Source organism: Pseudorasbora parva, chromosome 8, assembly GCF_024679245.1.
Source record: "Pseudorasbora parva isolate DD20220531a chromosome 8, ASM2467924v1, whole genome shotgun sequence".
Taxonomy (NCBI): domain Eukaryota; kingdom Metazoa; phylum Chordata; class Actinopteri; order Cypriniformes; family Gobionidae; genus Pseudorasbora; species Pseudorasbora parva.
In genome coordinates this window covers 47531167-47542940 of record NC_090179.1, presented here as the reverse complement: position 1 = coordinate 47542940, position 11774 = coordinate 47531167, and the positions used below count along the sequence as shown (strand labels likewise).

Sequence of the window (11774 nt, the reverse complement as noted above, 5' to 3'; positions counted from 1 at the left end):
CGTATGTTTGATGCTGACGTCATATTCAGTGGTCGTTCGGCATCATCTCAGAACACTGCGCGCTCAACAGAAGTGGCTGGCTTACGTTTTATTTTAGACTTGCTTCAAGGCATATCTTCAACGACTGTCCTCATAAGAGCAATCTTAAAGGATTTATATAAAGTCTAAAATGAACGAAAAGAGTTTTAAGAGAATGAGGCGCGATCCATAGACAGTAAACAGTGAGATCCGTGTGTCTGTCTGCTCTTAAAGGGACAGCAGCCAATAAAGCTTCCTGTCAGTAAAGTTGAACAACAAAGGGAACAGAGAAAATGACTCTCTGCTCTGGACTAAATAACTTGTGTATCTTTAATAAGGATTAACTATTTAATTTATAGTTTATGCTGTGCAGACTGCATATAACTTTGATAACTTTATTACATTTCTGTATATTTCCTAACTGTTAAGACAGGAAGGGCAGGAGTAAACATGACATTTATTATGGGTTTATGTTAGCATTGTTTTAAGTTTACTTAAATTAAAAACGGTTATATTTTTGAAGCCTAATAATAAATGTAAAACATATCAGTAGCTGAATTAATATCAGTAATAATGGCCTTCATTCATAAAAAGATATGTCTTTATGTTGTTTCTACATTAATTTGATTAACTGTGAAATTATTATATTAAAAAATATATTAAAAACGTACAAAAACATTTCTTTTTTTTATTCATCTCGGTGTGGAGAAATGTAAGAGGAGAGCGTGAGACACAGTTTTCTGGCCTGGAGTTAACAGAGACATTGAACATCTGCTGAGACGGTGTGGCACATGTCAGAGATTCAGACGCAGGCGGATCAAAGAGCCAATGATAATTCTGGACTGACCAGAATCTGGGAGAAAGTGGGAATGGATCTCTTCATCTGAAAGGCCATCATTGTTTAGTGCTGATTGACTATTACTCAAACTGCCCTGAATTAGCCTTACTTCCTAACATGTCCACAAAGTGTGTGATAACACAAGACATGGAATAGCACAAACGCTCATCAGTGACAATGGCCCGTGTTTCAGCAGCAAAGAGTGGCCAGATCTTTCAGTGCAATATGACTTCAAGCATGTGAGCTGGAGTCCAGAATACGCTCCGTCAGATGGCAAGGCTGAGAAGGCCGTTCATATTCTCAACCGACTCCTGAAGAAAGCTGCAGACAGCAAGTCTGATCCACAGCTTGCTCTGCTCAATCACAGAAGCTCTCCATTAGAGTGCGGTGCGGCTTCGGCTGAGACGCGGAGGAATCGGACACTTCACACTGCCATCTTGCTCAAAACAGAATGGACATGTGGAAATGAAGCAGAGGTTCAAGCGAATTTGACGATTTGCCTTATAGAACATGAGAAAGATTAGACCCTTCCTATCAGAACAGGCCGCACAACTCCTGGTCCAAGCTCTTGTTCTCTCCAGACTGGACTATTGTAATGCTCTTCTAGCTGGCCTTCCATCATGAACTATCAAACCTTTGCAGCTGATCCTGAATGCAGCAGCGAGAGTGGTCTTTAATGAGCCAAAGAGAGCACACACACACACACACACACACACACACACACACAGGTTTGTTTCACTATATTAGTGAGGACATTACATAGACTTCCATTGATTTTATATCAGGTCAATGATATTTTCTATCCCCTAACCCAACCCCTATCCCTAAACCTACCCATCACAGAAACATGTGCAGAACAACAGATTTAAATAAAAACATGTTTGGGCTGATTTATAAGCCTTTTAAACTAGTGAGGACCAGTCCAATGTCCTCACTAGTGGGTCATTTTCATGTTTTACTATATAAGTGAGGACATTTGAGTCCTCACAAGTATTGCCACACAAGGAACACACACACACACACACACACACACACACACACACACACACACACACACACACACAGCCCCCAAACCTACCCATTACAGGAAACATGGGTAATGTCCTCATATTTCACCCTCTCCTGTAATACCTGTGTCATACCCATGGCATTATACACATTTGTGTCCTCATATTTCACAAAAACAAGCACACACACACAGACATGCACACTCAGTCACGTACACACACACACACACACACACAAAGTCACACACACAGTCACAAACACACTCACGAACACACATACAGTCACACACACACACTCACGAACACACATAGTCACACACACACACAGTCACACAAACACACACACACATTTACACACACATACACGCAGTCACATACATACATAAACACACACACTCACACTCACTCACAAACACACACACACACACACACACACACACAGTCACACACTCACAAACACTCACAACTCACACACATTGTCACACACACACACACACACACACACACACACACAGTCACACACAAAGTCAAAAACACACACACTCACGAACACATTCAGCCACAGCCACACACTCACACAAACACACACTCACAAACTCAAACACACACACTCTCACACAGTCACATACACACATACACAGAGACATGCGCGCGCGCACGCACACACACACACACACACACACACATAAAACAGTCACATACACACTCACTCACACACTCACAAACTCACACACAACACAGACACACACAGTCACACACACACACACACACACACACACACACTCACGAACTAACACAGTCACACACTTACACACACTCACAAACACTCACAAACTCACACAGTCACATGCACATGCTCACACACTCACAAACACACTCACACACACATAACAGTCACATACACACAGTCACATACATACACACTCACTCACGAACACAGTCACACACTCACAAACTTACACACACAACACACAGACACATACACAGACACACACAGTCACATACACACACCCACTCTCAAACACATTCACTCACTCACAAACACACACACAGTCACATGCACACACTCACAAACTCACACGCGCATGCACACAGATATGCGCGCGCGCGCACACACACACACACAAATGCACACACACTCACAAACTCACATAACAGTCACATACACACACACACTCACTCACTCACTCACTCACTCACGAACACACACAGTCACACACTCATAAACACATTCACAAACTCTCACACACTCACTCACGAACAAACACATACACACACACACTCACACACTCACACACACATTCACAAACTCACTCACACAGGCACATATGGGCGGTATATAGTGTATAAGGGCCAGAACCAGCAGCCATATCACCCTGTTGCCCAAGACTGGTTTCCCACTGAAGCTTAGCAGGGCTGAGCCTGGTCAGTACCTGGATGGGAGACCAACTGAGAAAACCAGGAGCTGCTGGTAGAGGTGTTAGTGAGGCCAGCAGGGGGCGCTCACCCTGTGGTCTGTGTGCGTCCTAACACCCCAGTATAGTGATGGGGACACTATACTGACAAAGAGCACTGTCCTTCGGATGAGACGTTAAACCGAGGTCCCGACTCTCTGTGGTCTTCAAAAATCCCAGGATATCTTTCGATAAAGAGTAGGGGTGTAAGCCCGGCATCCTGGCCAAATTTGCCCATTGGCCTCTGTCCATCATGGCCTCCTAATAATCCCCATATCCTGATTGGCTTCATCACTCGGTCTCCTCTCCACCAATCAGTTGGTGTGTGGTGAGCGTTCTGGCGCAATATGGCTGCCGTCGCATCATCCAGGTGGATGCTGCACATTGGTGGTGGTTGAGGAGATTCCCCCCTTCAATGTAAAGCGCTTTAAGTGCCTTGAAAAGCGCTATATAAATCGAACGCATTATTATTATTATTAGAAAAATAGAAGTTTAAACCACGTAGCAAGGCCTTATTAACCACCCCAAGTACCCTAGCAACCACATAGCAACTACCCTAGCATAGTATCCTAGCAAACATATAACAACATCCTGGAAACCACACTGAGTATGTTACCAAGCACATAGAAACCACCTTAGCAACCGTATAGCAACATCCTAGCAACCACCTGAGCACCATAGCAACCACATAGCAACATCCTAGCAACCATCTGAGCCAAATCCACAGCACACCTCTTTTTAATGGCTTTTGGTATGCCTTCTGGGTCCGGTTCTGGAGTGTGCGTTTGGATGTCAAGTTTCGCCCTCTCCTCGACAAAACCCTTACGGACCTTTTTGAGTTTATCTCGGCGTGCTGCTAACCCCATGCCCCCCGGAATGTATGTGTCTGTGTGTATATATGAGTGAGAAAGTGTGTGTGTGTGTGAGTGTGTGAGTGAGTGAGTGAGTGAGTGAGAAAGTGTGTGTATTTATGAGTGAGAAAGTGTGAGTGTATGTGTGTGTATGAGTGAGAAAGTGACAGTGTGTATGTGCTGTGTTGAGTAGTAGCATTGTTACAAGTAGTGACGCTACTAGCCTAACTACATTTTGCAGTAGCGTGGTGGTAGCGTCGCTTCCTCATTTTAATTAGACTGTGGCCACATTGTATAATCTGTTGCCTAGTTTTAATAAAATGAGAGAACAAATTATTTTAACGTGGCCATGATTTACTCAACCTGGGACAACGAATTAAAGGAACACTCCACTTTTTAAAAAATAGGCTCGTTTTCCAAGTCCTTAGAGTTAAACAGAAGAGTTTTACCATTTTTGAATCCATTCAGCTGATCTCTTTATCTGGCTGTAGCACTTTTTGTAACGATGAGTCAACAGATTGGGGATCCAAATGCAATTTTATTAAGACAACAATCCACAATCGAAGTCTAGAGTACAGGCAAGGTCATAATACATGCAGGCAGTCCGAAACACTCACTCACAAACACACACACACACACACACAAACAAACTCTCAGAGTCACAAACACACTCACTCGCAAACACACACAGACACTCACAAACACTCTCTCACACACACAGTCACATACACATATGCTCACAAACTGACAAAGACCCTCACGGACACACATACACAGTCACACAGTCACAAACACTCACAACTCACACACATTGTCACACATTGTCACACACACACACACACACACACACACACACACACTCAAACACACAGTCACATACACAGACACACATTCACATACATACACACACAGTCACACACAAAGTCAAAAACACACACACTCACGAACGCATACAGCCACACACACACTAACACAAACACACACTCACAAACTCAAACAAACACATGCACACTCTCTCACAGTCACATACACACACACACACAGACATGCGCGCACACACACACACACACACACAAAACAGTAACACACACACACAAAACAGTCACATACACACTCACTCACTACGAACACACACTCAAAAACACTTACGAACTCTCACACACACACACACACACACACAACACACAGACACACACACACACACACACAAACACACACACACTCACGAACAAACACAGTCACACACTCACACAGTCACATGCACATGCTCACACACTCACAAACACACTCACACACACACACACACATAACAGTCACATAACAGTCACATACACACAGTCACATACATACACACTCACTCACTTACGAACACAGTCACACACTCACAAACTTACACACACACACAACACAGACACATACACAGACACACAGTCACATACACACACACCCACTCTGAAACACACTCACTCAGGAACAAACACACACAGTCACATGCACACACTCACAAACTCACACGCGCATGTACACAAACACATGCGCTCGCACATACACACATAAATGCACACACACTCACAAACTCACATAACACACATACTCACTCACTCACTCACTCACTCACAAACACACACAGTCACACACTCATAAACACATTCACAAACTCTCACACACTCTCAAACACACTCACTCACGAATAAACACACACACACACACACACTCACACACACATTCACAAACTCACTCACACAGTCACATATGGGTGGTATATAATGTATAAGGGCCAGAAAAATAGAAGTTTAAACCATGTAGCAAGGCCTTATTAACAACCCAAGTACCCTAGCAACCACATAGCAACCACCCTAGCATCCACCTGAGTACCCTAGCAAACATATAACAATATCCTGGAAACCACACTGAGTACGTTACCAAGCACATAGAAACCACCCTAGCAACTGTATAGCAACATCCTAGCAACCACTCGAAAACCCTAGCAACCACATAGCAACATCCTAGCAACCACCTGAGCCCAATCCACAGCACACCTCTTTTTACGGGCTTTTGATACGCCTTCTGGGTCCGGTTCTGGGGTGTGCGATAGGATGTCAAGTTTCGCCATCTCCTCGACAAAACCCTGACGGACCTTTTTGAGTTCATCTCGGCGTGCTGCCGACCCAATGCCCCCCAGAATGTATGTGTCTGTGTGTATATATGAGTGAGAAAGTGTCTGTGTGTGTGTGTGTGTGTGTGTGTGTGTGTGTGTGTGTGTGTGTGTGTGTGTGTGTGTGTGTGTGTGTGTGTGTGTGTGTGTGAGTGAGAAAGTGTGTGTGTTTATGAGTGAGAAACTGTGAGTGTATGTGTGTGTATGAGTGAGAAAGTGACAGTGTGTATGTGCTGTGTTGGGTAGGGTAGTAGCGTTGTTACAAGTAGTGACGCTACTAGCCTAACTACATTTTGCAGTATCGTGGTGGTAGTGTCGCTTCCTCATTTTAATTAGACTGTGGCCACATTGTATAATCTGTTGCCTAGTTTTAATAAAATGAGGGAACAAATTATTTCAACGTGGCCATGATTTACTCAACCAGGACAACTAATTAAAGGAACACTCCACTTTTGAAAAAAGGGGCTCATTTTCCAAGTCCCTTAGAGTTAAACAGAAGAGTTTTACCATCTATGAATCCATTCAGCCGATCTCTTTATCTGGCTGTAGCACTTTTTGTAATGATGAGTCAACAGATTGGGGATCCAAATGCAATTTTATTAAGACAGCATTCCACAATCGAAGTCTAGAGTAGAGGCAAGGTCATAATACATGCAGGCAGTCCGAAACACACACACACACACACAAACACACACACACACACTCACACTCACTCACTCACACTCACTCACTCACAAACACACACACACACACACACACACACACACACACACACACACACACACACACACACACACACACTCACTCACTCACTCACTCACTCACTCACTCACTCACTCACTCACTCACTCACTCACTCACTCACTCACTCACTCACACACACACACACACAAACTCTCAGAGTCACAAACACACTCACTCACAAACACACACAGACACTCACACACTCACAAACACTCTCACACACACAGTCACATACACATACACTCACAAACTCACAAAGACCCTCACGAACACAGTCACACACTCACAAACACACAACTCACACACATTGTCACACACACACAGTCACATACACACATTCACATACATACACACACAGTCACACACAAAGTCAAAAACACACACACTCACGAACACATACAGCCACACACAAACTCACACAAACACACACACACACACACACAGTGACATACACACACACACACAGACATGCGCGCACACGCACACACACACACACACACACACAAAACAGTAACATACACACTCACTCACTACGAACACACACTCACAAACACTCACAAACTCACACACACAACACACAGAGACACAGTCTCACACACACACACACACACACACACACACACACACACTCACGAACAAAAACAGTCACACACTCACACACAAACTCACACAGTCACATGCATATGCTCACACTCTCACAAACACACTCACTTACACATAATAGTCACATACACACAGTCACATACATACATACACACTCACTTTCGAACACAGTCACACCCTCACAAACTTACACACACAACACAGACACATAAACAGACAGTCACATACACACACACACACTCTCAAACACACTCACTCACTCACAAACACACAGTCACATGCACACACTCACAAACTCACACGCGCATGCACACACAGACATGAGCTCGCACACACACACAAATGCACACAAACACACAACCTCACATAACACACATAACAGTCACATACACACTCACTCACTCACGAACACACACAGTCACACAGTCACACACTCATAAACACATTCACAAACTCTCACACACTCTCAAACACCCTCACTCATGAACAAACACACACACACACAGTCACACACTCACACACACATTCACAAACTCACTCACACAGTCACATATGGGTGGTATATAGTGTATAAGGGCCAGGAAAATAGAAGTTTAAACCACGTAGCAAGGCCTTATTAACCACCCCAAGTACCCTAGCAACCACATAGCAACCACCCTAGCATCCACCTGAGTACCCTAGCAAACATATAACAACATCCTGGAAACCACACTGAGTATGTTACCAAGCACATAGAAACCACCCTAGCAACCGTATAGCAACATTCTAGCAACCACCTGAACACCCTAGCAACCACATAGCAACATCCTAGCAACCACCTGAGCCCTATCCACAGCACACCTCTTTTTACAGCCTTTTGGTATCGCCTTCTGGGTCCGGTTCTGGGGTGTGCGATAGGATGTCAAGTCAGGATAATGCACGCTTATTGTACATGTAAGGTAATTATCACGCTAAACTAATGCGTGCTGCATTACAACACACACATAGCCGATCCCGTGGAGATCGTGCGCGCCTCACACAAACCATTCAGTAGCGCAGAAATATATTGTCAACACTCTTCTGTGATTTATCAATAAAATTGTGTAGAAACTGAAAAGTTCTAGCATATATTTCTTGATAACTAAAACTCAGGTTCTCAGGTTCCAATGGTTCTGTGTGTTGTAAAGAGCTGTGATAGTGAGTCGAAGGTGTGTACTACCATCATGTTTCACAGAATAGCAACAAAAATCAAGTAATGAAAGAATCAGTGGTTGACTGCTCTGAACCATAGATATCAAAACACCAGTAGATTCAAACAGGAAACTGTATGTTTGCTCAAAGCATTTGGGACCAGCTGACTATGTGGAAAACATGGACACATGGCATCTAAAGGATATGTCCAGACAGTGTATCATCACCCAGGGCTGTAAGTATAACATTATTTATTAAATGTTTTTGTTAGCTTGAATGACCAGATTGAAAAGCACTGCTGTTGTCTTTAGCTAACATTGCCTGTGAATGCAATCACTAAGCGTGGGGATTTGCGCAGCCATTTAGTTTATACAATATAGAACGTTAGTAGTTTTGTTGTAGAGTTCTGATGAGGTAGTGTATAGTGTGATTAAAACAGAATGTGGAATTGCCGGTATTGTTTATCTACACAGTTTCTATGGTACAAAATACTACGTTGGTGATGTTATATTCTGTGCCGAGGCTTCGGAGCATATCTCCTGAATTTAAAATTATTAGGCGGCTGTCAAAAAAATGTTTGAACCATCAAAGCCTTATTTGATCAGTAATTGGGATTTATGAGTTATGTAGATGACACGGCGCATGTCAACTGAGTGATAGAGAGAAAGAGCACATAGCGCGGACTCTCTCTCTCTTCATAATAAGCAGCACCATTTTAGCATATTTCATTCACATATTACGTTAGTCAAAATCAAAAGGTCTGAAGATCATGTCGGACCATTTTTCCTTGAATTTTGACTCTTCTTTGGCTCACCAGTTTGAATCTGCTCTCCTTGTTCCTTCTGCCCCAGTCTGTCCAGCCACACTTTCTCTTTCACATTTCAAAAGCTTGTCTTCAGTGTAACTGTTATACCGTTTTAAATAGATACAGTTCGGGATCTGCACCAAAGTAAATATCCTTTAATCATGTCTCACAAACATCTCCATGGTTACGAGACGCATTCTCTGTGCAAGCAGACTGTCACGCTGGTTATATTCACGGAAGTTGGCCTATTTTCAGGCGCTCAGTAATATCATTGCACTGCTGCACTCATGACGGCTGCAAAGTTCCTACGCAGGAATGAGAAAATAGTTCCGAGCAATAACGGTCTAAAAAATAGCAATTTTTAATTTTTCGTTGGTCTTAGTACACAATTTAACCATAGAAGACTCAAGTTTGAAATAGGAAAAATATTGAAAGTATGTGTTGTGTTTTTTGAGCACTGATGCTGTTCAGGCTAATCTTGTTCTCTTCCTTTTCAATTTGTTAAGCCCTTTGAGGTAAGCGGTGGAGTCTCTCCTGATACACACGTTACTAAGCACGCACAGAGTTGTATTCATAGCAATAAAGGGTCGCGAATTATTGATTACAATCTCCGGTTTACTTTCCAGCAAAACAAACTTTAAACTTTCAAAGACAATAAACGTTCATCTGTATCAACATGCGATTGAAGAAACTGTTGCTCTCCACACTCTCACCAGTCTACTCAATGACTCTCAGTTTCTATTAAGACCTGCACTTTCGCGCCGTAGTGACGCATGCGTCAAGGAGGAGGAGCAAGTCCAATCACGTGGACAGGTTAGGCCAATTATTAAACAGAAAATATAAAATTAAATAAATTAAACAAATCCCTTTTTTTATCTGGATTTTCTAAATATGGCTCCTACAGATGCTGATGGTCTAATAGCGTTTGTTTGATTAAGAATTCCTTCTCTCTTTAAATCGTACTTATCTGACCGTTTTCAGTTTGTAGCAGTAAATGAAGAGATGTCACACCGATCACAAGTTCAATATGGAGTACCGCAAGGCTCAGTGTTAGGACCGTTGCTTTTCACTCTGTATATGCTACCACTGGGAGATATCATTAGGAAGCATGGCGTTAGTTTTCATTGTTATGCTGATGATACTCAGCTCTATATTTCTTCACGCCCTGATGAAACTTACCAATTCACAAGATTAACAGAATGCATAGCTGATATAAAAAAAATGGATGAATAGTGATTTCCTGCAACTTAATTCAGATAAAACTGAATTTTTAATTATTGGACAGAAAAGCTCCACAAGTAGTAACCGAGAATAATGTCTAACACTTGATGACTGCTCTGTCAAGCCCTCATCGTCAGTGAGGAACCTGGGTGTGCTCTTTGATACCAATCTTTCATTTGAAAGCCACGTTTCTAGCATCTGTAAAACTGCTTTCTACCATCTTAAAACTATATCTAAACTATGGTATATATCTAAACACTATGCTGAACAGGTAGTACATGCGTTCATGAACTCTACTTGGGTGGTTGCCCTGCTCGCTTAATAAACACACTCCAACTAGTCCACAACGCAGCAGCTCGAGTTCTTACTGAAACCAGGAAGTATGATCATATTAGCCCAGTTCTGTCAACACTGCACTGGCTCCCTATTAAACATCGCATACATTTTAAAATCCTGCTTATTACTTACAAAGCACTAAATGGTTTGGCTCCCCAGTACTTAAGTGAGCTCTTAACACATTATACTCCATCACGTCTATTGCGGTCTCAAAACTCTTGCCAGTTGATAATACCTAGAATATCTAAATCAACTGCAGGCGGTCGATCATTTTCCTATTTAGCACCTGAACTCTGGAATAGTCTTCCTTGCATTTGTCGAGAAGCAGACACTCTGTCAGTTTAAATCTAGACTAAAACGCATCTCTTTACTATGGCATACACATAGAAAATTTTTTACTTTCATTATTCAAATCAATTGACTGTTTGTTAGGCTGCATTAACTAGGTCACCCGTAACCGGGAACACTTCCCATAACACCTGATGTACTCAGGTGTGAGTGGCATCCACACTAATGTTAGTCTCTCTGTTTATCCCGAAGTTTACTGCAGTCGGCCGTATCCAGTAGTGTTG

General features: G+C 42.7%; 1 protein-coding gene across 1 annotated transcript in view; it reads left to right on the top strand.

Annotated features, from left to right (window-relative positions):
• Positions 1 to 474, top strand: part of LOC137084930 (NACHT, LRR and PYD domains-containing protein 3-like) — an 80628-nt gene extending 80154 nt beyond the window's left edge. Inside the window, exon 10 of the mRNA XM_067451499.1 lies at positions 1 to 474. This exon is cut by the window's left edge and continues 369 nt beyond it. The gene's annotated coding sequence lies outside the window, so the exon portion shown is untranslated.
• Positions 475 to 11774: the final 11300 nt, after the last annotated feature.